Source organism: Phyllobates terribilis, unplaced genomic scaffold (genome assembly GCF_046119375.1).
Source record: "Phyllobates terribilis strain yellow unplaced genomic scaffold, ASM4611937v1 Scaffold_9__5_contigs__length_417890890, whole genome shotgun sequence".
In the NCBI taxonomy this organism is placed as follows: domain Eukaryota; kingdom Metazoa; phylum Chordata; class Amphibia; order Anura; family Dendrobatidae; genus Phyllobates; species Phyllobates terribilis.
Window position 1 is genome coordinate 177062179 of NW_027362769.1, and position 25795 is coordinate 177087973.

Sequence of the window (25795 nt, forward strand, 5' to 3'; positions counted from 1 at the left end):
TCAACCCTGAAAGCCCATTAAATCTTTTATGTGACCGCCCTGGGCACGGACCGGGTCCGGACCACGACTGTAACCCCCCCAACATCTGACCCGGCTCCGAGTAACCCCACTTCCCAGGGTGAGGGCTGTGAGCGTCACACTTCCTCTGCTACCTGCAGACTAGAAGTGCCCCGGGTCCTCAATACCTCTGTTGAGTTTCTCCGGCTGGCCAACAGGACTCTTGCATAGGGAGACTTTTACACTGGTGATCCCACTGTCTGAGGGTATGGAGCTCCCATCTACCCTAGCAGCCACCATATAGTCAGGCTGCCCGTATGGTTCAATGTCCTAACTCTTACTGACTCATCACTTCCTGCTTCTGGAAACTAAGCCAAGACTTTCCTGATGTGCCCACCCTCTGTGGGCTGTCATCACACAACATTAACCCCATCACTGTCTATAACACTGCTGGCAGACTCAACCTGACATCTGCACCCGGAACAGTGGCATCTTGTGGCTGATTACAAGCACTGCAGCCCATAAGGAATTATGCCAGGAACAAGCTCTATAAACACTCAAGGCTTGATCAGGGCACTAAGTTCCCCCTCTACTCTACTGACTGGACCACTGAAGCTAACCCCTTAGCTTGGCCTTCCGACAGTCCAGAGAAGTTTAACTACGGGAACACTTTCTTTAACTACGTCAGTGCCAAAGGAAGGCTACGTCCTTCCCCACTATTACACATGTAAAGCCAATTACTGGAATCAGAGCCGAGAGACTCAAAGACTCACATGGAGGACCAGGGAGCTATGGTGGCAGAGTATGGAGTTAATTGAGGGGCCAAAACAGTGCCTGTTTTCCTCTTTTTAACCCTTTTAATGTTCCTTGTCTTCCTCTTATTATGCTTTGGGGTCTGGAGAGACAATCAAGCATTTTTGATTCAGACAACTTTTATTTAGACGAAATCGAATCTGCAGGAGGAATTGAGCGAATTTGCCAGAAACAAATTTCCGGAGATTCTCTTATCTCTAGTAGTTACTCCATAAGTCAATATTTTACCCTTTTTTTCTGGGAACATTGCAGGACAGTAAGATTTCCTACACTAACTGGTGGCCTCAAAGAGAAGAATCTGGACCACCATGAACCCTAGAACATTCCTCTAAATTGAATAATGTTTGTAAAGCGCTGTGGAATTAATGGCACTATATAAGTGAGTAAAATCAATCAATAAATCTTTATCCTCTTTCGCCAAGATGCTTTATTTTTTGCCACCACTTTATCCAGTTTTTTTTATGCATTTACCATAATAAATATCTCCCAACAAGTCAATAAGTATGTCCACCAAGCTGCAAGAAGTGTTTAAGAATCAGTTGATATTTTGTGGGAATATCTGAACTAATCTCATGGTCAATTAACCCATCTGCATGATTTTCAGGTTCGGGTGCTAATTGGGTCACTGGAAGCAAGTGTAATGCCAATGAGGCACTACTCTGCCATAGGTAACACACCATGTGGTGTTCGGGTATTATCACTTCACTAAGGCAGGAATAAAAGTAAAAGAGAATGTAGTTGGTGACGCCAGGGTGCACTGTATTAACTTCAGTTTCCTGGTGTGATGGTATGTTGTGCACCCAATAGTCCAGAAAACAGAGACACGAATAGGCTATTGGTAAACTTTACTTCTTACAAACAAATACAGGTAAATCCAGACAGATTATTCAGCAGAGTTTCTATTTCAATGCAGCAAGCACATTTACTTTCCAGTATGATAATGCAGATACACAAATGGTGCAGTGATTCCTGAGTCCTAGCTTCTGCTTATCTGTACAGTCCTTATCACATAGCTGATTGCAGCTGCGACTGCAGTCTCTCATACACCAGATATCTGGGCTTCCATACCTGCTCCTCAGCTTATCACAGGCAGGACCAGACACCACACATGTCTGCTCCTCTCTCCTTCTCCCTCAGCACACACTGCACTAAGTTCAAGACCTTGTCATGTGGTCTAACCATGTGACCTTATTGCCATATATGGAGAGCAAGGCTAAATCATTAACACTTGGTAATCTGGTAGCAGAACACAATAAGTACATCGCTCTGCATATATAAACCATTCTGTGTATTATCTGCAAAGGGAAATATAAACATTGTGCAAACATAATGAGGTAGCTGCTGGCTCTGCTACATCTTAAAGGTACATACACATACAACTTTGTGGCATTACACAAGGAAACACAAAACTGCTAAGAGCATGAATCCTACGTGTAGATGTCTCCTTAGGTGAGATGTAAACATGGTCAGGCCCCGTCTTCCACAGGACGATGTAGACCATGAGATGAGGGCAGGGAGAAGGGACTGTGCGGCTCCGGACCTCACAGGTCTTCTTGATTAACACCAGTGGCTTCTTTTAAGCCAGTTACAGTGGTGGCCAAAAGTATTGGCACCCCTGCAATTCTGTCAGATAATACTCAGTTTCTTCCTGAAAATGATTGCAATCACAAATTCTTTGGTATTATTATCTTCATTTAATTTGTCTTCAATGAAAAAACACAAAAAGAATTGTCCTAAAGCCAAATTGGATACAATTCCACACCAAACCTAAAAAAGGGGGTGGACAAAAGTATTGGCACTGTTTGAAAAATCATGTGATGCTTCTCGAATTCGTGTAATTAACAGCACCTGTAACTTACCTGTGGCACCTAACAGGTGTTGGCAATAACTAAATCACACTTGCAGCCAGTTAATATGGATTAAAGTTGACTCAACCTCTGTCCTGTGTCCTTGCGTGTACCACATTGAGCATGGAGAAAAGAAAGAAGACCAAAGAACTGTCTGAGGACTTGAGAAATGAAATTGTGAGGAAGCATGAGCAATCTCAAGGCTACAAGTCCATCTCCAAAGACCTGAATGTTCCTGTGTCTTCCGTGCGCAGTGTCATCAAGAAGTTTAAAGCCCATGGCACTGTGGCTAACCTCCCTAGATGTGGACGGAAAAGAAAAATTGACGAGAGATTTCAACGCAAGATTGTGCGGATGGTGGATAAAGAACCTCGACTAACATGCAAACAAGTTCAAGCTGCCCTGCAGTCCAAGGGTGCAACAGTGTCAACCCATACTATCCATCAGCGTCTGAATGAAAAGGGACTGTATGGTAGGATACCCAGGAAGACCCCACTTCTTACCCGGAGACATAAAAAAGCCAGGCTGGAGTTTGCCAAAACTTACCTGAGAAAGCCTAAAACGTTTTGGAAGAATGTTCTCTGGTCAGATGAGACAAAAGTAGAGCTTTTTGGCAAAAATCATCAACATAGAGTGTACAGGAAAAAAAAGAGGCATTCAAAGAAAAGAACACGGTCCCTACAGTCAAACATGGCGGAGGTTCCCTGATGTTTTGGGGTTGCTTTGCTGCCTCTGGCACTGGGCTGCTTGACCGTGTGCATGGCATTATGAAGTCTGAAGACTACCAACAAATTTTGCAGCATAATGTAGGGCCCAGTGTGAGAAAGCTGGGTCTCCCTCAGAGGTCATGGGTCTTCCAGCAGGACAATGACCCAAAACACACTTCCAAAAGCACTATAAAATGGTTTGAGAGAAAGCACTGGAGACTTCTAAGGTGGCCAGCAAAGAGTCCAGACCTGAATCCCATAGAACACCTGTGGAGAGATCTCAAAATGGCAGTTTGGAGAAGGCACCCTTCAAATATCAGTGACCTGGAGCAATTTGCCAAAGAAGAATGGTCTACAATTCCAGCAGAGCATTGTAAGAAACTCATTGATGGTTACCGGAAGCGGTTGTTCGCAGTTATTGTGGCTAAAGGTTGTGAACCAAGTATTAGGCTGAGGGTGCCAATACTTTTGTCTGGCCCATTTTTGGAGTTTTGTGTGAAATGATCAATGATTTGATTTTTGCTTCATTCTCTTTTGTGTTTTTTCCTTGCAAGCAAATTAAATGAAGAAAATAATACCAAAGAATTTGTGATTGCAATCATTTTCAGGAAGAAACTGAGTATTATCTGACAGAATTGCAGGGGTGCCAATACTTTTGGCCACCACTGTATATCTCAAATGACATCAAGAAAATGCACACAGAATATCGGCGCATGCACACAGAATATCGGCGCATGCACACACAATATCGGCGCATGCACACACAGTATCGGGCATGCACACAGTATAGACACATGCACACACAGTATCAGCGCATGCACACACAGTATCAGTGCATGCACACACAGTATCGCCGCATGCACACACAGTATCGGGCATGCACACAGTATAGGCGCATGCACACACAGTATCTACGCATGCGCACACAGTATTGGTGCATGCGCACACAGTATCGGCGCATGCACAAACAGTATCGGCGCATGCACACACAGTATCAGCGCATGCACAGTATAGGCGCATGCACACACAATATCAGTGCATGCACACACAGTATCGGTGCATGCACACACAGTATCGGCGGATTCGCACACAGTATCAGTGCATGCGCACACAGTATCGGCAGATGCACACACAGTATCAATGCATGCACACATAGTATTGGTGCATGCACACACAGTATCAGTGCATGCACACACAGTATCAGCGCATGCACACACAGTATCAGTGCATGCACACACAGTATCGGCGCATGCACACACAGTATCGGGCATGCATACAGTATAGGCGCATGCACACACAGCATCTGCGCATGCGCACACAGTATAGGTGCATGCACACACAGTATCGGCACATGTGCACACAGTATCGGCGCATGCACACAAAGTATCGGCACATGCACACAGTATAGGCGCATGCACACACAATATCAGCGCATGCACACACAGTATCGGTGCATGCACACACAGTGTTGGCGCATGCACACACGGTATAGGGGCATGCACACACAGTATCGGTGGATTCGCACACAGTATCAGTGCATGCGCACACAATATCGGCGCATGCACACACAGTATCGGTGCATGCACACAATATCGGCGCATGCACACACAGTATCAGGCATGCACACAGTATAGACACATGCACACACAGTATCAGCGCATGCACACACAGTATCAGCGCATGCACACACAGTATCAGTGCATGCACACACAGTATCAGCGCATGCATACACAGTATCGGGCATGCACACAGTATAGACACATGCACACACAGTATCTACGCATGCGCACACAGTATCGGTGCATGCACACACAGTATCGGCGGATTCGCACACAGTATCAGTGCATGCGCACACAGTATCGGCGGATGCGCACACAGTATCAATGCATGCGCACACAGTATTGGCGCATGCACACACAATATCAGTGCATGCGCACACAGTATCGGCGGATGCGCACACAGTATCAATGCATGCGCACACAGTATTGGCGCATGCACACACAGTATCAGTGCATGCACACACAGTATCGGCGCATGCACACACAGTATCGGACATGCACACAGTATAGGTGCATACACACACAGCATCTGCGCTTGCGCAAACAGTATAGGTGCATGCACACACAGTATCGGCACATGCGCACACAGTATCGGCGCATGCACACACAGTATCGGCACATGCACACAGTATAGGCGCATGCACACACAATATCAGCGCATGTACACACAGTATCGTGCATGCACACACAGTGTTGGCGCATGCATACACGGTATAGGGGCATGCACACACAGTATCGGCGGATTCGCACACAGTATCAGTGCATGCGCACACAGTATCGGTGCATGCACACACAGTATCAGTGCATGCGCACACAGTATCGGCGCATGCACACACGGTATAAGGGCATGCGCACACAGTATCGGCGGATGAGCACACAGTATCAGTGCATGCGCACACAGTATCGGCGCATGCACACACAATATCGGTGCATGCGCACACAGTATCGGCGCATGCACACACAATATCGGTGCATGCGCACACAGTATCGGCGCATGCACACACAGTATCAGTGCATGCACACACAGTATCGGTGCATGCGCACACAGTATCGGCACATGCACACACGGTATAGGGGCATGCCCGTACAGCATCAGTGCATGCGCGCACAGTATCAGTGCATGCGCTCACAGTATCGGCGGATGCACACACAGTATTGGCGCATGCACACACAGTATTGGCGCATGATGTCATTTGAAATATAACTAAAATGGGAGAAAGGCTATTTTTTTCAAATTCTGCACTTGCCCTGATTCTGTGCTAATGTGTTCAATCGCAGGATGTCATCAGGGACAACACTGGTAAAGCCAGTGATGTCAATCAAGGACACAGGGGTGGAGCTTGCCTGTCTGAGGGAAGGTGTTAAGGAATGTGTGGCCCCGCCTACAGTCATCTGGGCACCAAATTTGCATAATAATTTAAAGAATATTTTCCTAAAATGTGGATATTGGTATTTTGGAACAAAGTTACAATTCTTCTTAGGGCGAGCTGCTCACTTTTAAGGTTTGCTCCCTTTAAAACACCCTTTGTAGGGTTATTCCCAGCGCAAAATGTGGTGGCATACAGCTGGGATGTGCCATAACTTCTGTTTGGTGCGGGGGTCCGAGTTATGTGTCCCCCAGGATCATGTGTAGTGAATGCGGCCATACTGTGTACCACTGTGTAAGAAAAAAACACTTAACCCTATGATCTCACTCAGCCTACATGGGGTCCAGCAGTCAGACCCTCAAGGATCAGAAAGTCACCGCATATCCCAGCAATATGCTGGGGAATAATTTGAAGTATGAGAAAGGTATTGTCCAGCATTGGAAATTACATGGCTGCTTTGTTTCAGAAAGAGCGCCACATCTGTGCACAGGTTGTGTCTGGTATTACAGCTCAGTCCCAGTCACTTTACTGGAGCTGATCTGCAATACCGGACAGAATCCGAATATGTATGGCGTCACCTCTGGAAGAAAGCAGCCATGTGTTCCTGATCGTGAGCAATCCCTTTAATTTCTAAGGTTTATTTGTTAACAAGGGCCGATGGTCCCTGCGCGATCTGCACCAAGTACAGGGGAAGTCGTTCTTGGTCAATATCTTGGTCACCTTTAGTCAATCTCCTTTGTGGTTTAAACTCTGCTAAAATGTCTTTGTGTCCAGGAAAAATGGGGAAAAAAAAGGGAAAATGTTTCAAAACTATTTCCTTCTGTCCTAATTATTCCCTTAAATGGTGAAAATGAGTTATAGCCTTTCCTTGTAATCCTCAGACTTCATCCGAGCCTTCTCAGGAAGCTTCTGTCCTGCGGCCGCACTCAGCGGAGATGTTTAGTTATACGATTTTATGTTATTGTCATCGGCGCTGTGATAATGCCGGCTGGAGTGCAGCCATTGTGCGGGGAGAGGAGCACACCGACACTGCAGAATCATCAGCTCTCGGGAGAGGAGCACACCGACACTGCAGAATCATCAGCTCTCGGGAGAGGAGCACACCGACACTGCAGAATCATCAGCTCTCGGGAGAGGAGCACACCGACACTGCAGAATCATCAGCTCTCGGGAGAGGAGCACACCGACACTGCAGAATCATCAGCTCTCGGGAGAGGAGCACACCGACACTGCAGAATCATCAGCTCTCGGGAAGACTTTGACTCTAAATAACCATCACCATTCTGAGAAAAGCCAAGTGGGATTGTAATACCTGGAACCTTTCCATGGTAAAACAACCAAACCTCTGCACCAAGGCGGCGACTGTGAGGTTGAGACCCCCGGACTCTGCGCCCTGATAAGAGACGAGTGCCATACTGATGGGCGCGCACTGGCTCTGCCTAACAGTGTGAGACTGTATATGTCTAGAGGATGTTTAACTCAGGAAACCCATTAATATATATATATATAGTGCGGAGCTGGGGGTTGTCTGTTCAGGACTCATCTCTTGGCCAAAGAGAAGCGTCTCTCCCTCTGGACGACCTGTCCAGTCCTGTATGACACCGATCATCTGTTGATCTCTTTGTGCACTGTGTAATACTTTTATTTCTCCTGTGGGGGTGCTGCATGAAAATGTAACACTTAGGCTAAGTGCCTACGATGCAGAAATGCGATTTCGCATGCGGGTTGACAAGCGCTTTCCAAGCGATTTTAGCATCACTTGGAAAGTGCTTGACAACTTGGTCACACTATATAAATCCATGCAACCGGCATGGATTTATGTTATGAGACCAAGTTATCCGATGCGTCCAGTCTCCCCGGGGTCTCGCGGTTGTGTTAAAGGACCTTCCATGATGTAATTTAGTCATGTGACAGGTCACGCGACCGCCGACGTCAGCGGTCGCGTGACCTGTCACATGACTAAATTACGTCACAGAAGGTTCTTTGACACCACCGCGAGCAGCCGAAGAGCCAGCAGCGCCGCCGGGAGCAGACCGGGGGCCATAGGAAGGTGAGTATAATGTTTTTTTTTTATTTTATTCTTTTTTTTACAGGTTCTATGGTACCCGGGTCTGGATCAGAGTCTCCTCTTCTCCAGACCCAGGTACCATCCGCACATTGAATTGCATAATATCTGCATGTGTACGTGTAGTCATGCGGATGTTATGCGATTCAATGCAAGTCAATAATGGCGATTTCGCCGCGATTCCGCAAAATTAATGGTAGTGCTGCGGATTTTTCCGCAATGATAATCCGCAGCGGAAATCTCCGCAGCATGTGCACAGCACATGGGGATTACAATTGGGGAACATGGCAGACAACTCAACAGTCAACATGCGTTTTTAATGCGTTTTCGCAGCGGAAATGTAGCCGCGGAAATGCATTAAATCCGCATCGTGGGCACGCAGCCTTACTGTCAGGTTTTCCTGCAGATCACAGCTGATTACTGGAGAATTCAATCCTCTTTAATATTAAAATATGCTGATTAGCAAACAGCTCTGTCCAATTATCACAACCTGCGAGTGCTCAGAAATGTCTGTATACTTTTATATATTATTCATTAAGCAGAACTTTGTGCCTCAGAGCTGGCCTTCGTCCAGTAGCTGCAGTAAGAAGAGACACCACTTGTTATTCACTGAGGAGTCATAGACTTCTGGTCACACAGTCACCGCCTGAATAAACATCTACAGTCACCAGTGATGAGCGAGCACTAAAATGCTCGGGTACTCGTTGCTCAGGTCGAGCACATTGGAATACTCGGGTACTCGACCCGAGCAACGAGCCCAATGTAAGTCTATGGGAAACTCGAGCATTTTTCAGGCGGCGCCCCCCGGCGGTCTGCAGAGAGCCTAAAAATTGCCCAAATCGATGGGAACAGTGCTCAAATGACATGGTAACAGCATGGGGAAGACCCCTGGAAGCATTTCTGACTCCCCGATCACTGCTGTCAACGTTGTCAGAGTATTACACCACTTTTACGGACTCACAATAAAACATACAAAAACAAAACCAAAATGGATTTTCCAGGGAAATATGTTAAGGAACATCCTTTCCAGGGTAATGACTTGTATATAAGGCAAAATAAATAACCAAAAACAAAAATACTCCTCCTTAACTTGGACTATGTTCACACGTAGCGTTTTTAATGCGTTTTTGCACTTTTGAATTGCTTTCAACCAAGACAAATGCATTCACCGGGAAATGTCATTTTAACATTTTACAACCTTATCTGGCCATGTGGTGTGTGACACATCATCAGATACATGCATACAGTGCTGAAAAGACATGGGAACAGCATGGGGAAGACCTCTGGAAGCATCTCTGACTCCCAGGTCACTGCCTAAAAGTGTGCCCATCAGAAGTGATCCTTGGCGCATGCGAAGATGCCTCCCGCCATGCACCTGTCGTTGCAGACTTGCAACAATCACCGTCCATGTCCTTGTCCCACTGCAGCGTTCAGTTGTCCCTACCCCATTCCTTGGAATGCAAGCGCAAGTATGCAAGCAGCCACCCACCCACCCATAGGCTGCAATACTATACTGCCAAATTTCTGGGCAGCTCTTTGCACTTGAAATATGGCCTTTTAAGCTTGTGGAGGCAGAAGCTTTTCACAACCTCATGCCGGCGGCGGCCGGGTGTCCATACTCGGTCCCCAGCCTCCACTATATTTCCCGATATCGCCTCCGCCTTCCACAAGCAAGGGTCCCACAACATTACCCGTGCCCTCACCAGTGCACTTACACGTGGACAGGTGATTGTGGCCAGGGACTGTACGGAGCCAGTCCACAACTTTTTTGGCTGAGAGTTGTATTTAGCTCGGTGAAAGGACTGGCATAGAGGGAAACCGTATCTACCCTGCGTGCCATTTCTCCCAGGAAGTCCTCTAAAGCTGCTTGCACTTGAAATGTGGCCTGAACATTACTGCTGGTACTTTTCTGTGGGAATTTGCTTGCCTCCTACGAGCCTGGAATATTTCCAGCAAACTCTGGTACGACGCTATGGTATTAGCACTGCACCCAGTACCAGTAGTGAAGCCATCCCCAATTTCCTTCTCTGGAATTTTATTTGGTAGACTGAGTGGCTGCCAAAATACATTTTCTCACAAAGGAGCTGAAGATACAGTGGCAGTAGGTGCAAGTTTTTCCAGCCTGTTAGATATTAGAGGGTGTACGGCAGCGCATTGGATCAGTGGTTAGCACTGAAGAATTGCAGCGCTGGGAACCTGGGTTCAAATCCCAGCAAGGACAACATCTGCAAGGACTTTGTATGTTCTCCCCGTGTTTGTGTGGGTTTCCACCTCAGTGAAAAAGCAGCCATAGAGTGTCCGGGAACCATCCCACACACTTTTCTTAGCCAGGACTGCTTCTCGGCAGGGTTGGACGGTCCCACCAGAGAATCCTCTGGTGGGCCCTGGCTTCTACCTCAGGAGAGTTCATGATAGCGCTAACTTTGCAGCTGCTATGGGGCTCTTGAGCGGGTGAGGAAGGTTAGCCCTCAGAATCAAATCCTCTGGTGGGCACAATGTTTTTCAATCTGAAACAGCTTCTCAGGGGGAGTTGTATTTCACCACAGCTATATTCTTTAGCTCGGTGAAAGGGCTGGCATAGAGGAAAACCATATCTACTCCGGCTGTCATTTCTCCGTCACCAGGTTCCGCCCATTGTCACACACGACCATGCCTGGCTGTATGTTCAGCGGTGAGAGCCACAGATCTGGCTGCTGTGTTACAGCTTTCAACAACTCTGCAGCGCTGGGCGGTTTGTCAATTAAGCATTAAGCATGTTATCTTCAGCACAGCCTGTTGCCGCTTGGCCAAGGCAGTGCTGCAGTGCTGTCAGCTTGTGACTGATGTGGTCATTTCGGAGATGGAGGAGGAGGTGCATGAGCTGAACAATGTGATTACATTGTTGTTAAATTGGTGATGCTGTTTTTTATACTAAAGAAAGATCCTATTTTTTTTTTTTACGTTTTTTTTTAAGACAAATGCATTCACCTGGAAATAAGGTAAAGAATATTTATACCGTGTTAGCCAGTAGATAGAACAATGTTGGAATCTGAGAGTCCTCAGTGGTTGATACCTTTTAATGGCTAACTGAAAAGATAGTAAACATAGCAAGCTTTCGAGACAGCTCAGGTCTCTTCTTCAGGCTAATAATGACACCAAATCTGAAAACACATACATATGTACATAGGCCAAAGAAAGAAGAAAAAAAAAAAAGGAAAAAATATCAGTGCTATGTGCTGTCGTAAATACGACAGGTGACGTAAAGCAGAGTCAGGCTAGGGAGGGGGAGAAGAGCTGGGAAAGTTAAAGCAAGATTCTAAGATAGGCGGAACAAATTGTATTATTGGTATATGGTTAGTAACCTGTGGAGATCTGAAAATACTTAAGTGAGTTGTGGAAAGCGATAAATCAAAGCAAGAGAGTTCACATACATGTCAAAAGTTCATTGTCCTCAAAATGGAGTCTCTTGAAGATGTGATATCCCCAGTTGTCCTTTAAATTTATATAACAACACATGAATATATGATATCCCCAAATGCCCATTTATTTTGTATAAAAGCTCATGAATCCATGTGATACATTTAATCCTGTCTTGAATGTGTCAAAGGTTGTTATCAGTTTGTATTCCCAAATTCTTCTCTCTCTCCGAGATTTGAAGTTGCTTTTTAAGATGAGCAGATTCATATCTGTTAAACTGTGGTCAGGGCTGGAAAAGTGCTTTGCTACAGGTAGATGCATGCGCTTTTCTTTTATTGTGTGGCGATGAGAATTCATTCTTGTTTTGAATTTCTGCCCAGTCTCCCCTATGTACATGCCATCTGTTGGACATTTGGTACATATAATTAAATACACCACATTGCTTGTGATGCAACTGAAGTTACCTGGGATCTTGTAGTCCTGATCTGTCCCAGGAATCTTTATCTTGTCAGTTGTCATTATAGATGGACAGGTTTTGCACCTGTTCTGGTTGCAGGGAAAGGTTCCTGTAACTGCTGGAGAGGACAGGGCGCTTCTGACAATCATGCTTTGTAGATTCGGAGGTTGTCTAAAACACAAGAGTGGGGGATCCGGAAATATTGATTTTAGTCGGGCATCTTTTTGTAGGAGTGGTTGCAGTTTCCGTGCAGCTCCTCTTAGCACCTCCAGACTAGGGTTGTAGGTGACTACGAGAGGAACCTGGTTGTTGTTGTTGCTGTCTAGTTTTGTAAAGTAGGAGATGATTCCTTGATATTCTGGTGGCTCTTGTAATCTGGTTCTCAATTGCTCTTGGATGGTAGCCCTGGTTCAAAAAAGTCTTTCTGAGGTCCTCAAGGTGATTGTCTCTATCTGTAGGGTTGGAACATATCCGATTGTATCTGATAGCCTGGCTATACACAATAGAGTTTTTTATGTGTTTTGGATGGAAACTGTCCCATCGGAGGTATGTTGGACGGTCAATTGGTTTCCGGTACAGAGATGTCTCTTTGTCATTGTTTCGTAGCTTGATGATGGAATCCAGAAAGCTGATTTCAGTGCGTGAGTAGTTGAGTGTTAAGTTGATGGTGGGATGAAACTGATTAAAGTGTTCATGGAACGTCTTCAGCTGCTGCTCAGACTCCGTCCAGATAATTAAAACCTGGAAATGTCATTTTAACATTTTACAACCTTATCTGGCAAAGTGGTGTGTGACACATCATCAGACACATCCTTTTTTATTTATGATGGAGGGACTCTGAAAGTCATAAAGTCTATTTTTACAGGGACATCAGACGGCCCTTACTATTCTTAAAAGGCCAGCAGTCGGCCCTAGCTATTGTTAGAGAGCCATCAGCCGGCTATGCTTTGTTGTTCCCATTATTAACAAGTGGGTCTCCTATACTGTTATTGCGTATCCAGTGACTGCAAGGGCTGCCAAAAATTTGGACGCAACCCAATACCCCTTTGAAGAGACATAGAGGAGGGTCTCAGTAAAAGAAAATTTCCCATTATAAAGGAGCGGGTCTCCTATAGTGGTAATGCCCATGCTGTGACTGCAAGGGCTGCCAAAATTTTGGAAAAACCCCACTAAGAATTTAAAGACACATAGACCAGGGCCACAGTAACAAGGTACGACATGTTCCCATTAGAAAGGAGAGGGTCTGCTATACAGTTATAGGGTATGCAGTGAGTCCAACGGCTGACCAATTTTAGGAAAAACCCCACTAAGAATTTAAAGACACACGGAGCAGGGCCACAGTAATGACAAATTCCCATTAGAAAGGAGAGAGTCTCCCATAGTGTTGGCCTATGCAGTGAATGCAAGGGCTGCCAAAAATTTGGAGGCACTTCAATGCCCCTTGGAAGAGACGTGGAGGAGGGCCTCATAAAAAAATGTTCCCATTAGAAAGGAGCGGGCCTCCTATACTTGTAATGCCCATGCAATAAGTGTATGGGCTGACAAACATTTACCCCTGGGGGGCATACATGAACATACTGTATAAAAAAAAATTTTCACGGGCATCATAAACACCCTTTAAAAACATTATGTGGGTGTTGCATCACGGACTACGGTCACCCTGGTGATATGGTGGTGGAGGATGAAGAGAAGGAGGAGGACAAGAGCAAATAGGCAAAATCAGGAAGTGTATACCCATGTGTGGGTGTGAAGAGGTGCATGGGAATACACCTCCCAAGAAAAGACACTGGATTGGAGTTTATGTTACGCTGCAATCATTCGGTGGTGTTGAGAAGTCTGGCCCAATCCAGCCCTTGTTCATTTTTATAAGAGTCAGCCTGTCAGCATTTTCAGTTGACAGGCGGATGCGCTTATCAGTTATAATTCCACCAGCGGCACTAAAAACCCGCTCTGATAAAACGCTGGAGGCAGGGCAGGCCAGGACCCCCAAGGCATAGAGAGCCAGTTCATTTCACGTATCCAGCTTGGATACCCAATAATTATAAGGCACAGCGGAATCACGGAGGATGTTGGTACAGTCGGCAAGATATTCCCTCAGCATCTTCCCAAACTTTGCACTTCTTGTGAGAGTACCCCGCGCCTCAGGGTCTGTGCGATGGGAGGGGCTGAGAAAACTCTCCCAGAACTTTGACAGTGTTCCCCTACCTCTGCTGGATTGAAGTTGTGTCTCTCTCGCCTGTACTCCTTGGTTGTCCAACGAAGTGTGCCCTCTTCCGCCAGCGTTTTCAGATGGGACTTTTTTTAATAGTTCCGCAACAAGGTCCTTCTGGTTCTGCCCCATTTTTGTAGACCTGTCCGCCTCAGGAATAAGAGATATAAAGTTCTCCTTGTAGCGTGGGTCTAGAAGTGTCACCAACCAGTAATGACTGTCACCCAAAATTTTGAGAACGCGAGGGTCATGGGAAAGGCAGCGTAACATAAACTCGGCCATGCATGCCAGACTGCTAACAGGCAAGACTTCCGTGTCCTCACCAAGAGGATGACTGACCATGCTCTCCTCTTCCTCCTCCTCCTCTCTGTCCTCTGGCCATCCACGCTGAACAGATGGTATGACAGCTGTGCAGGTAGTACCGTCTATATTGCATGAAACTAGCTCCTGTCCTTCCTCCTCCTCCTCTTCCTCATTGTCACCCAATCCACTTTGGGATGAGATGAGGCATGGCTGTGTGTAATCACCCTGTATGGTTCCTTCTCCATCTCATCGTGCTCCGCCTGCAATGCATCCTCTTTGATTGTGAGCAGAGAGCATTTCAGAAGACAGAGAAGCGGGATGGTGACGCTAATTATGGCGTCATCGCCGCTCACCATCTTGATGGAGTCCTCAAAGTTTTGGAGGATGGTACATATGTCTGATATCCATGTCCACTCCTGAGGTCTTATGTGTGGAGTTTGAACTGAATACCGACGGCCTTGTTGATGCTGGTACTCAACAACTGCCGTCTTCTGCTCATAAATCCTTCCCAACATTTGCAATGTAGAGTTCCAACGCGTGGGGACATCACACACCAGTCTGTGAGCTGGAAGCTGCAAATGCTGCTGAAACACTGCAAGGACGGCGGAAGCTGTAGCTGACTTTCTAAAATGGGCACACAGGCGGCGTACTTTAAAGAGCAGATCCGGCAGCTCCGGGTAGGATTTGAGAAACTGCTGAACTACGAGGTTAAGCACATGGGCCAGGCATGGTATGTGTGTGAGCTCACCTCGCCTCAGAGCCGCCACCAGGTTCCAGCCATTATCACACGCGACCATGCCTGGCTGTAGGTTCAGCGGTGTGAGCCACAGTTCCTGCCTGCTTTTTCAGAACTGTCCACAACTCTTCAGCATTGTGCGGTTTTTCAGCTAAGCATATTAGCTTCAGCACAGCCTGTTGCTGCTTGGCCGAGGCAGTGCTGCAGTGCTTCCAGCTTGTGACTGAGTGGTCATTTTGGAAATGGAGGCTGAAGAGGAGGAGGAGGCTGAGGAGGATGAGGTGCAGGAGCTGTACACCGTAGGGGCAACCCTGATTGACCTACGGCCCGTAATCCTTGGCGTTGGGAGGACATGTTCCGTCCCAAGGTCCGACTGGGTCCCGGCTTCCACTATGATAACCCAGTGTGCCGTCAGTGAGATGTACCATCCCTACCCACAAGCACTTGTCCACGTGTCTGTGGTTAGGTGGACTTTACCGGTAACTACGTTGTTGAGAGCACGGCTAATGTTTTGGGACACGTGCTTGTGTAATGCGGGGACGGCACGCCGGGAGAAATAGTGGCGGCTGGGGACCGAGTACCGAGGGACGGCCGCTGCCATCAGGTTGCGGAATGCTTCCGACTCCACGAGCCTAAAAGGCAACATTTTGAGCGCAAGCAGTCTGTGGGGTGTTGGCTGCATATTTGCACTTGCGTTCCAAGGACTGGGGTATGGACAACTGAACGCTGCGCTGGGACAAGGACATGGATGCTGCTACTTGAGAGTGTGCAATGACAGGTGCAGGGCAGGAGGAGTCTTCGCATGCACCTTGGACAGGGGATTGGCTTGCATGCACAACAGCGGAAGAAGCAATGGTGCCACCCGCAGACACTGTATCTGGACACTGGGGTTCGGCTCACAAAGTCGAATGCTTTGCTGCCATGTGCCTGATCATGCTGGTTGTGGTCAGGCTGGTCGTTTTTCCACCCCTGCTGATGCTGGCCTGGCAGGTGGTGCAAATGGCCTTTTGGGGGGTTATCGGCAGAGTCTTTGAAAAACAACCAGACTCGGGAAGACCTAACAGTTGTACTGGCAACTTTCTTTGTGTTGGTGTAACGGGGAACAGTTGCCTGCCTTCTGTCTGTGGCCACCACACTGCTTCTTCCTGCCTGTTGGGGTGCTCTGCCTCCCTCCCCCTGTGTGCTGCTGCCCTCGCTCTGCATGTCTTCCTGCCAGGTTGGGTCAGTTACTATATCATCCATATCGTCTTCCACTTCCGCACCCCGATCCTCCTCCTGACTTTCTGGCAATTGTGTCTCATCATCGTCCACCTCTTGTGAGACTTTCCCACCGTCGCCTTCGTGTGACCGTGGCTGCTCAAATATTTGGGCATCTCTACACGCGATCTCCTCTTGCCCATCTTCAAGTGGACTGGGCGAGAGGCCCGAATCTATAAATGAAAAGTGAACATCTCTTCAGAGTGTCCAAGTGTGGGATCAGTTGTCTCTGGGTACTCAGCATGGTTGGAGGAAGGAGGATCAGTGTGAGGAATATGCGATCCAGACTCACAGCTACTGAGACTTGACCGTGTGGAAGACAGGGTGGTGTAACTGGAAGCATTATCCACTATCCAACCAACAACCTTTTGACACTGCCCTGGGTTCAATAGTGGTGTGCTGCGGTCCCCTAGAAATTGGGACAGGAAAGTCAGGCGAGAAGATGTGGGTGTTTGTTGTGGCACAATTTCGGCTTGCCCACGGCCTTGTCCTCGGCCTCTGCATGCACCATTACCATCACGTCCAGTTCCCCGTCCCCTGTCACGTGCTTTGCCCATTTTAAATAGAGGACAGTATCTTCCACGCTCACTACAAATGACTGAGTTTGGAGCAAACTAAAGGAAATTTTTAATGGAGGCCAGAAATGGCAGTATTTTCTGACAACGTATATGTGATCCGTGTGACGGAGAAAACACAGTTTTAAATATCTGGATTTTTAGTGCTGTAATATGGAAAGGACCTGGCTGTATTCTGCAGTGCCAACAAGCAAATGGCGCAGAAAAAATGGTGTTCTCTGGATTGCTTTTTAAGCAAATAATGAGGATTAAGATCCAAAGAAAAGTATTCCTGGCCCCTGAGACCTGGGCCTATTTCTAGAAATATCTAACAGCAGCAGAAGGCAGAATTGGAATGGAGCCTCTTGTGCTATATACACTGCCTGCCTGCCTATATACCCTGCCTGCCTATATACACTGCCTGCCTGATATCTCTGCAGATGGATTAGTCCTCAGAAGGACTGTTTGTTAAGATGGATATGTGTAATGTACGGTTTTTCTCCCTACACTACCTAATACACAAGCAAATCTCTCCCTGACGCAGCAGCAGCTCTCTCTACACTGTCTGATCCGGAGTGACTGTGACGAGCATGGCGGCGCCAGGTCTGATATAGACCCGATGACGCTGTGCGGCCAGCCAATCGCTGTAAGTGGCAGGCAATCCCTGCATGTTCATTGGCTCTGTAAATAGCGCCAAACATGCCGGGAGGAGACCCGAGCTCCCGCCCGAGCAACCCGGAAATACTCGACGAGTGCCGAGCATCTCGAGCAGTGAGATGCTTAGGCGAGCACCGAGCAGTAGCGAGCATGCTCGCTCATCACTAACAGTCACTTCCATCTTCTCAACATTTTATATTAAAATGTCCCCTCTCCTGGGGGAGAGACGCCCGCAACAAATCTGCAGTCACCCGAGATCTCACATTTCGCTTTCTCCATCCTCCCGGTGTCTCACTATTTGTGTATTTCCTTTGCTCCTGAGTACGAGCCACAATGACCTGAACGTCTCCGGATCTCTCCGGCTTTTATTATATGTGTCAATCCAATAATTGTCAACTCATCTGGAAGAGTTGGGAGGATCCTGATAATGTACAGAAAATTATATATGTACAGCTGATATAACCTGGGTATCTCCTATATATAATTATATATGTACAGCTGGTATAACCTGGGCATCTCCTGTATATAATTATATATGTACAGCTGGTATAACCTGGGTATCTCCTATATATAATTATATATGTACAGCTGGTATAACCTGGGCATCTCCTGTATATAATTATATATGTACAGCTGGTATAACCTGGGCATCTCCTGTATATAATTATATATGTACAGCTGGTATAACCTGGGCATCTCCTGTATATAATTATATATGTACAGCTAGTATAACCTGGGCGTCTCCTGTATATAATTATATATGTACAGCTGGTATAACCTGGGCATCTCCTGTATATAATTATATATGTACAGCTGGTATAACCTGGGCATCTCCTGTATATAATTATATATGTACAGCTGGTATAACCTGGGCATCTCCTGTATATAATTATATATGTACAGCTGGTATAACCTGGGCATCTCCTGTGTATAATTATATATGTACAGCTGGTATAACTTGGATATCTCTTGTATAAAAATGATATGTGTACAGCTGGCATAACCTGGGCATCTCCTGTATATAATTATATATGTACAGCTGGTATAACATGGCATCTCCTGTATTTAATTATACATGTACAGCTGGTATAACCTGGGCATCTCCTGTATATAATTATATATGTACAGCTGGCATAACCTGTGAAACTCCTGTATATAATTATATATGTACAGCTGGTATTGTTAGAACCCTCCTGTTTGTTTTTCCATCTTGTGTTTTGCGGTCACATGACCATCTGCCTTTATATTCCAGCTCCGCCCTTTTGGCTGTGCTGGACTTCAGTGTTTGACTGTTTCTCTAGCCAGGTGCTTCTGTGCCTTTCTCTGTCAGTTCGTTTGGTCCTCTGGGACCTCTAGTACCTTTTTGTCTGTTTGTCTTTTTGTGTTCTGCAACAACTTCTCTGTTTAGGAGGTGTCCCATTTTTGTCCCAGTCCTTAGTTCTTTTAGGGACCCCTCCCCTTATGCTATAGGTCTTCGTTCAGACTAGCCGAGGACTAAGGCGGGTCTGTTCGCTAGGAACAGGCAGCCCACTACATCTTAGGGATTCAGCTTAGTCTTAATGTAGGGACAGCTTTCCCCTATCTTTCCTTAGTATTTGTTGCAGATCATAACAGTAACTCCAGCCAAAAAAAAAAACTAAAAGGAATGAAATTTGGGGATCAGTATGGTTTCCGTCCAGGATTTGGCTCAACGCCTGCAGGGATGGTCTCTGGAGGTAACCAAGTTCCAGCAACCCGTGAGTAGCTGTTCTGAAGCGTATTTTGTGGAACCCAAGGTAGGACTGCCTGATGTTTTTTATGGTAAACAGCAAGATTTTTTTTCCTTTAAAAATGCTTGCTTGTTATATTTTCATTTGAGACCAAGGTCCTCTGGGAATGAATCACAGCGCATTGATTTTATTATGTCACTTTTGCGCAATGAACGACAGGGGTGGGCCTTTTCTCTCCAACCTAATGATTCGTGTTTAAGGTCTGTAGAATAATTTTTTTCTGCTATGGGTCAATTATATGATGATCCTTATCGAGTCTCATCTGCTGAGGCAGAATTCAGGCGTTTGAATCAGGGGTCAGGTGATGTTGAAAATTATTGCACACACTTCAGAAGATGGGCCTCAGAAGTTAGATGGAATGATCCTGCGCTGAGATGTTTATTTCTTGCTGGTCTGAGTGAAAGGGTTAAGGATTTGCTAATTGCATGCCCCGCACCTGAGACTCTGCAGGATGCCATGCAATTAGCTGTTTGTGTGGATAGCAGACTGAGATTTAGACAGAATGAGGTAAAGACTCCTGTAATGCCAGGTCCTAGTCCCCGAAAATCTGCTCTGACGGCGGAGAACCGATGGAGGTTGGGGCGAAGTCGCTCCCTTCTCAGGAAAGAGACCGGAGGTTCGCTGAGGGATTGTGTTTTTATTGTGGTAAAGCTGACCATTTGATTAAGTATTGTGAGTTTCGTTTAAGTAAAGGAAAAAAAAAGGTCAGATATGCCCGTATAGCTTGTTTACGCTCTGCAGGAGTATTTCTTTCTGGGAGTACTACTCTGCAGGAAAATTTGATTGAATTTCAGGTATTTGTGGATTGTGGTTCAACACTTAATGTGATTGATAAAGGGTTTTTGGAAAACCTTAAATTGAAATCCAAACTTTTGTCATCACCTATTTCTGTGATTGCAATTGATAACACTCCCTTGAAATGTATTACTCACAAGACTGCTGCATTTCCTCTCACTATCAATGGAGTTCACCAAGAAAGTTTGGACTTGGTTGTTTTGGATAATTTACCCTCTCCGGTCGTTTTAGGTTTGCCTTAGTTAAAACTGCACAATCCTTTATTGGACTGGTCTACTAATATGATAAAGTCTTGGAGTCCGAAGTGCTATGATAAATGTTGTAATGGTCGTATTGCGGCTGTGGGAAAAGGGGAATTACCTGTACCTATTCAAGATTTTTGGAGGATTTTTTCGGAGGAGGAGTCGCAAGTTTTACCTCCTCATAGGGATTATGATTGCGCCATTGAGTTTGTTCCTGGAGCTACTCTTCCCAAGAGTCGCTTGTTTAATCTGACTATTCCTGAAAGAAAAGCCTTGGAGGAATACATACAGACTAGCCTGGCTGCGGGTCACATTAGACCTTCTAAGTCACCGGTGGCAGTTGGATTTTTCTTTGTTAAAAGAAAGGACGGGGGTTTACTTCCATGTCTGGATTTTCGTGAAATTAATAAGATTACCGTACGCAATTTCTACCCATTGCCTTTAATTCCTGACTTGTTTAACCAGTTAGTGGAAGCCAAGTGGTTCTCAAAAATTGATCTCCGAGGGGCATACAATTTGTTACGAGTGAAGGAGGGTGATGAGTGGAAAACTGCTTTTAACACTCCGGTAGGTCATTTTGAGAACCTGGTGATGCCTTTTGGTCTTACCAATGCACCTGCATTTTTTCAGAACCTTATTAATGACATCCTGAGACCTTTGATTGGTAAGAATGTGGTTGTGTATTTGGATGACATTTTGATTTATTCACCAGATCTGGAGTCTCATTGGCGGAGCGTACGTGAAGTTTTGCAGGTATTGAGTGATAATTCACTCTTTGCTAAGCTGGAGAAATGTGAGTTCGTTGTGCAGAAAATTTGTTTTTTGGGCTACATTATCTCCAGCGAGGGCTTTGAGATGGACCCGGTGAAGGTTCAGGCTTTGCAGGAATGGCCTAGACCTATTGATTTGAAATCTATACAGAGGTTTTTGGGTTTTGCCAATTATTACAGGAAATTCATTAAGAATTTTTCTGTAATTGTTAAACCTCTAACCGATCTCACCAGGAAAGGTGTGAATACGGCCAAGTGGACTACTGAGGCCATTGAAGCTTTTGTGTATCTCAATGAGCGGTTCAGTTCTGCCCCTATCCTTATGCAGCCTGATGAGGCCAAGCCTTTTTTGGTCGAGGCCGATGCTTCATCGGTGCGGGTCGGAGCAGCTTTGTCTCAGGAGAACAAGGGTGGAGTACATCCTTGTGCCTTTGTTTCGAAAAATTTTTCGGAAACCGAACTGAATTATGATGATGGAAATCGGGAGTTGCTGGTTATCAAACTCGCGTTTGAACATTGGCGCCATTTTTTGGAAGGCGCTAGATATCCTATTCAGGTTTTCACAGATCATAAGAATTTGATCTATCTGGATGCTGCCAAGCGCTTGAATGCCCGTCAAGCTAGGTGGGCACTTTTTTTTTCTCAGTTTAATTTTTCTGTTACCTATATCCCTGGTACTAAGAATGTTAAAGCCGATGCTTTATCTCGCAGCTTCTCTCCTACGGTCGGTGCCGAGGAGGAGGAGAGCATTTTACAGAAAGGAGTTGTGGTGGCGGCGTTGGACTCCGTTTTGGAGAATGGGATTCTGAAAGCTCAAGATGATGCTCCATCTAACACTCCCCATGGGAGGTTGTTTGTGCCTAGAGCCTTTAGGAGAGATTTGTTTGTGGAGTGTCATGAGTCTCGGTTGGCAGGTCATCCAGGAGTTTCGGAGACTAAGAGACTTATCAGTCGCAGTTTTTGGTGGCCTGGATGGCAGAAGGAAGTCATCAGGTGGGTGCGTCAGTGTACTGTGTGTGCTAGGTCAAAGGCTTCACATACCCCTGCTGCGGGGTTGCTTTGTCCTCTGGAGGTTCCTAGTCCGCCTTGGACGCATCTCACAATTGATTTTATTACTGATCTTCCTGTGTCCGAGGGTTTTACTGTCATCTGGGTGGTCGTGGACCGTTTTAGTAAGATGTGTCATTTGGTTCCATTCATTAAGTTGCCCTGCGCCAAGACGCTCGCTAAGGCGTTTGTTAAGGAGATTGTCAGGCTCCATGGCGTTCCCACCGACATTGTTTCTAATAGAGGACCTCAGTTTGTGGCTCGCTTTTGGCGTGCTTTTTGTGACAGGTTGGGAGTTCATTCGTCATTTTTGTCTGGTTATCATCCTGAGTCTAATGGACAGACTGAAAGGAAGAACCAGGATGTTGAACAGTTTTTGCGTTGTTTTGTGGCGGACAATCAAGAGGTGTGGTCTGAGTTTCTGCCTCTCGCAGAATTTGCTCTTAACAATCATACATCCTCCTCTGCTGGGTGTTCTCCTTTTTTTTGTTGTACTGGGAGACATCCGTCTTTTGGTTCGTTCTCCAAATTGGGGTCGGCGGTGCCGGAGGAGGAGAATTTTTCCGGTGATTTGGAGAGAGTTTGGACTAACGTATGTTGCAACCTTCAAGAGGCTAACAAGAAGTCCAAGAAGTATTTTGACAGGAAACGTAAAGAGGTTTTGTTTACTGTGGGTGACATGGTTTGGTTGTCCTCAAAGAACCTGTGGTTGAGGATTCCCTCTAAAAAACTGGGTCCTAAGTTTGTGGGTCCATTTAAGGTGCTTCAGGTTGTTAACCCGTCTGCGATTAGGTTGGATGTCCCTACTTCCTGGAAGATTAATCCTGTGTTTCATGTTTCCTTGTTGAAAAAGGCTGACGTATCTGATAGGGACGTCACTGTCACAGTTCCTCCTGTGGTGGAAGACGGCGAATATGAAATTTCTCGTATCCTGAATTCTAGATGGCATAGAGGGAGATTACAGTATCTCATCTCCTGGAAGGGTTTTGGTCCTGAGGATAACTCCTGGGTGAGGGCAGATGATGTCTCTGCTCCTAGGCTTGTCAGAGCTTTCCACAGGAGGTTTCTGATAGACCTGGGCCTGGAGAATCCGGAGGATCTTCATAGAAGAGGGGGTACTGTTAGAACCCTCCTGTTTGTTTTTCCATCTTGTGTTTTGCGGTCACGTGACAACCTGCCTTCATATTCCAGCTGTTAGAACCTTGCTGTTAGGTTTTTTTTCCTTTGCTGGTCACATGACCTTGTTGGCCTATTTAATCCTGCTCCGCCCTTCTGGCTTTGCTGGACTTCATTGTATATCTACTTTCTAGCTAGCCTGTGCTCTGTATCTAACTCTGTTAGTTTGCTTGGTCTACGGACCTCTATGTTCTATCTATTTTGTTTGTTCGTCTGTCTGCTACTATTTCTGTTAGGAGGTGTCCCATATTCCTCCCAGTCCTTAGTACTTGTAGGGATTCCCTCCTCACATCTATAGGTCTCCGTACAGACTAGATTAGGACTTTAGCAGGTCTGATCGCAGGATCAGGTTCCCTGTTACATCGTAGGGATTCAGCTGAGTCTTATAGTAGGGACAGATCTCCTCTCTTTCCTTAGCTTTGGTAGCAGAACATAACAGTAAGTCCAGTCTGCAAATTCTCTGAGGAAAACATTTTACAAGAAGGTGTTGTGATAGCTGCTTTAGACTCCGTTTTGGAAGATGAGATTCTTAAAGCTCAGGAGAATGCCCCATCTAACACTCCTCATGGGAGGTTGTTTGTGCCTGGGACCTTTAGGAGAGATTTGTTTGTTGAGTGTCACGAATCTCGGTTGGCAGGTCATCCCGGAATCTCTGAGACCAAGAGACTGGTGGGTCGCAGTTTTTGGTGGCCTGGATGGCAGAAGGAAGTCATTAAGTGGGTGCGCCAATGTACTATATGTGCTAGATCTAAGTCCTCACATACTCCTGCTGCGGGGTTGCTTTGTTCTTTGGAGGTCCCCAGTGCTCCTTGGACACATTTGGCTATGGACTTTAGAACTGACCTTCCCTCCTCTGAGGGTTTTACTGTCATCTGGGTGGTCGTGGACCGTTTTAGCAAGATGTGTCACTTGGTTCCCTTCGTCAAACTGCCCTGCGCTAAAACTCTCGCTAAGGCCTTTGTCAAGGAAATTGTCAGACTTCATGGCGTTCCTACTGACATTGTTTCTGATAGGGGTCCTCAGTTCGTGGCTCGTTTTTGGCGTGCCTTTTGTGACAGGTTGGGAATTCATTTGTCGTTTTCGTCCGGATATCATCCTGAATCTAATGGCCAGACAGAAAGGAAAAACCAGGATGTTGAGCAGTTCTTGCGTTGTTTTGTGGCAGACAATCAAGAGGGGTGGTCTGAGTTTCTGCCACTTGCCGAATTTGCTCTGAACAATCATACATCTTCTTCTGCTGGTTGTTCGCCTTTTTTTTGTTGTTCTGGGAGACATCCGTCGTTTGGGTCGTTCTCCAAGTTGGGATCTGCCATGCCTGAGGAGGAGAATTTTTCCGGTGATTTGGAAAGAGTTTGGACGGATGTGCGTGGTAATCTTCAGGAGGCCAACAGAAAATCTAAAGACTACTTTGATAGGAAACGACAGGAGGTTTTGTTCGCTGTTGGTGACATGGTTTGGTTGTCCTCTAGGAATCTGCGGTTGAGGATTCCTTCTAAGAAATTGGGTCCCAAGTTTGTAGGGCCCTTTAAGGTGCTTCAGGTTGTCAACCAATCTGCTGTTAGGTTGGAGGTTCCTACCTCCTGGAGAATTAATCCGGTCTTTCATGTCTCTCTGTTAAAAAAGCTGTTGTGTCGGATGGTGACGCCTCTGCCTCTGTTCCTCCGGTGGTGGAGGACGGGGAATATGAAATTTCTCGCATCCTTGACTCTAGACGGTATAGAGGTAGTTTGCAGTATCTTGTGGCCTGGAAAGGTTTCGGACCCGAGGATAACTCTTGGGTGAGGTCAGATGATGTTTCCGCGTCCAGACTTATCAGAGCGTTTCACAGGAGATTTCCTGATAAGCCTGGTCCTAGGGGATCCGGAGGATCCTCTTAGAAGGGGGGGTACTGTTAGAACCTTGCTGTTAGGTTTTTTTTCCTTTGCTGGTCACATGACCTTGTTGGCCTATTTAATCCTGCTCCGCCCTTCTGGCTTTGCTGGACTTCATTGTATATCTACTTTCTAGCTAGCCTGTGCTCTGTATCTAACTCTGTTAGTTTGCTTGGTCTACGGACCTCTATGTTCTATCTA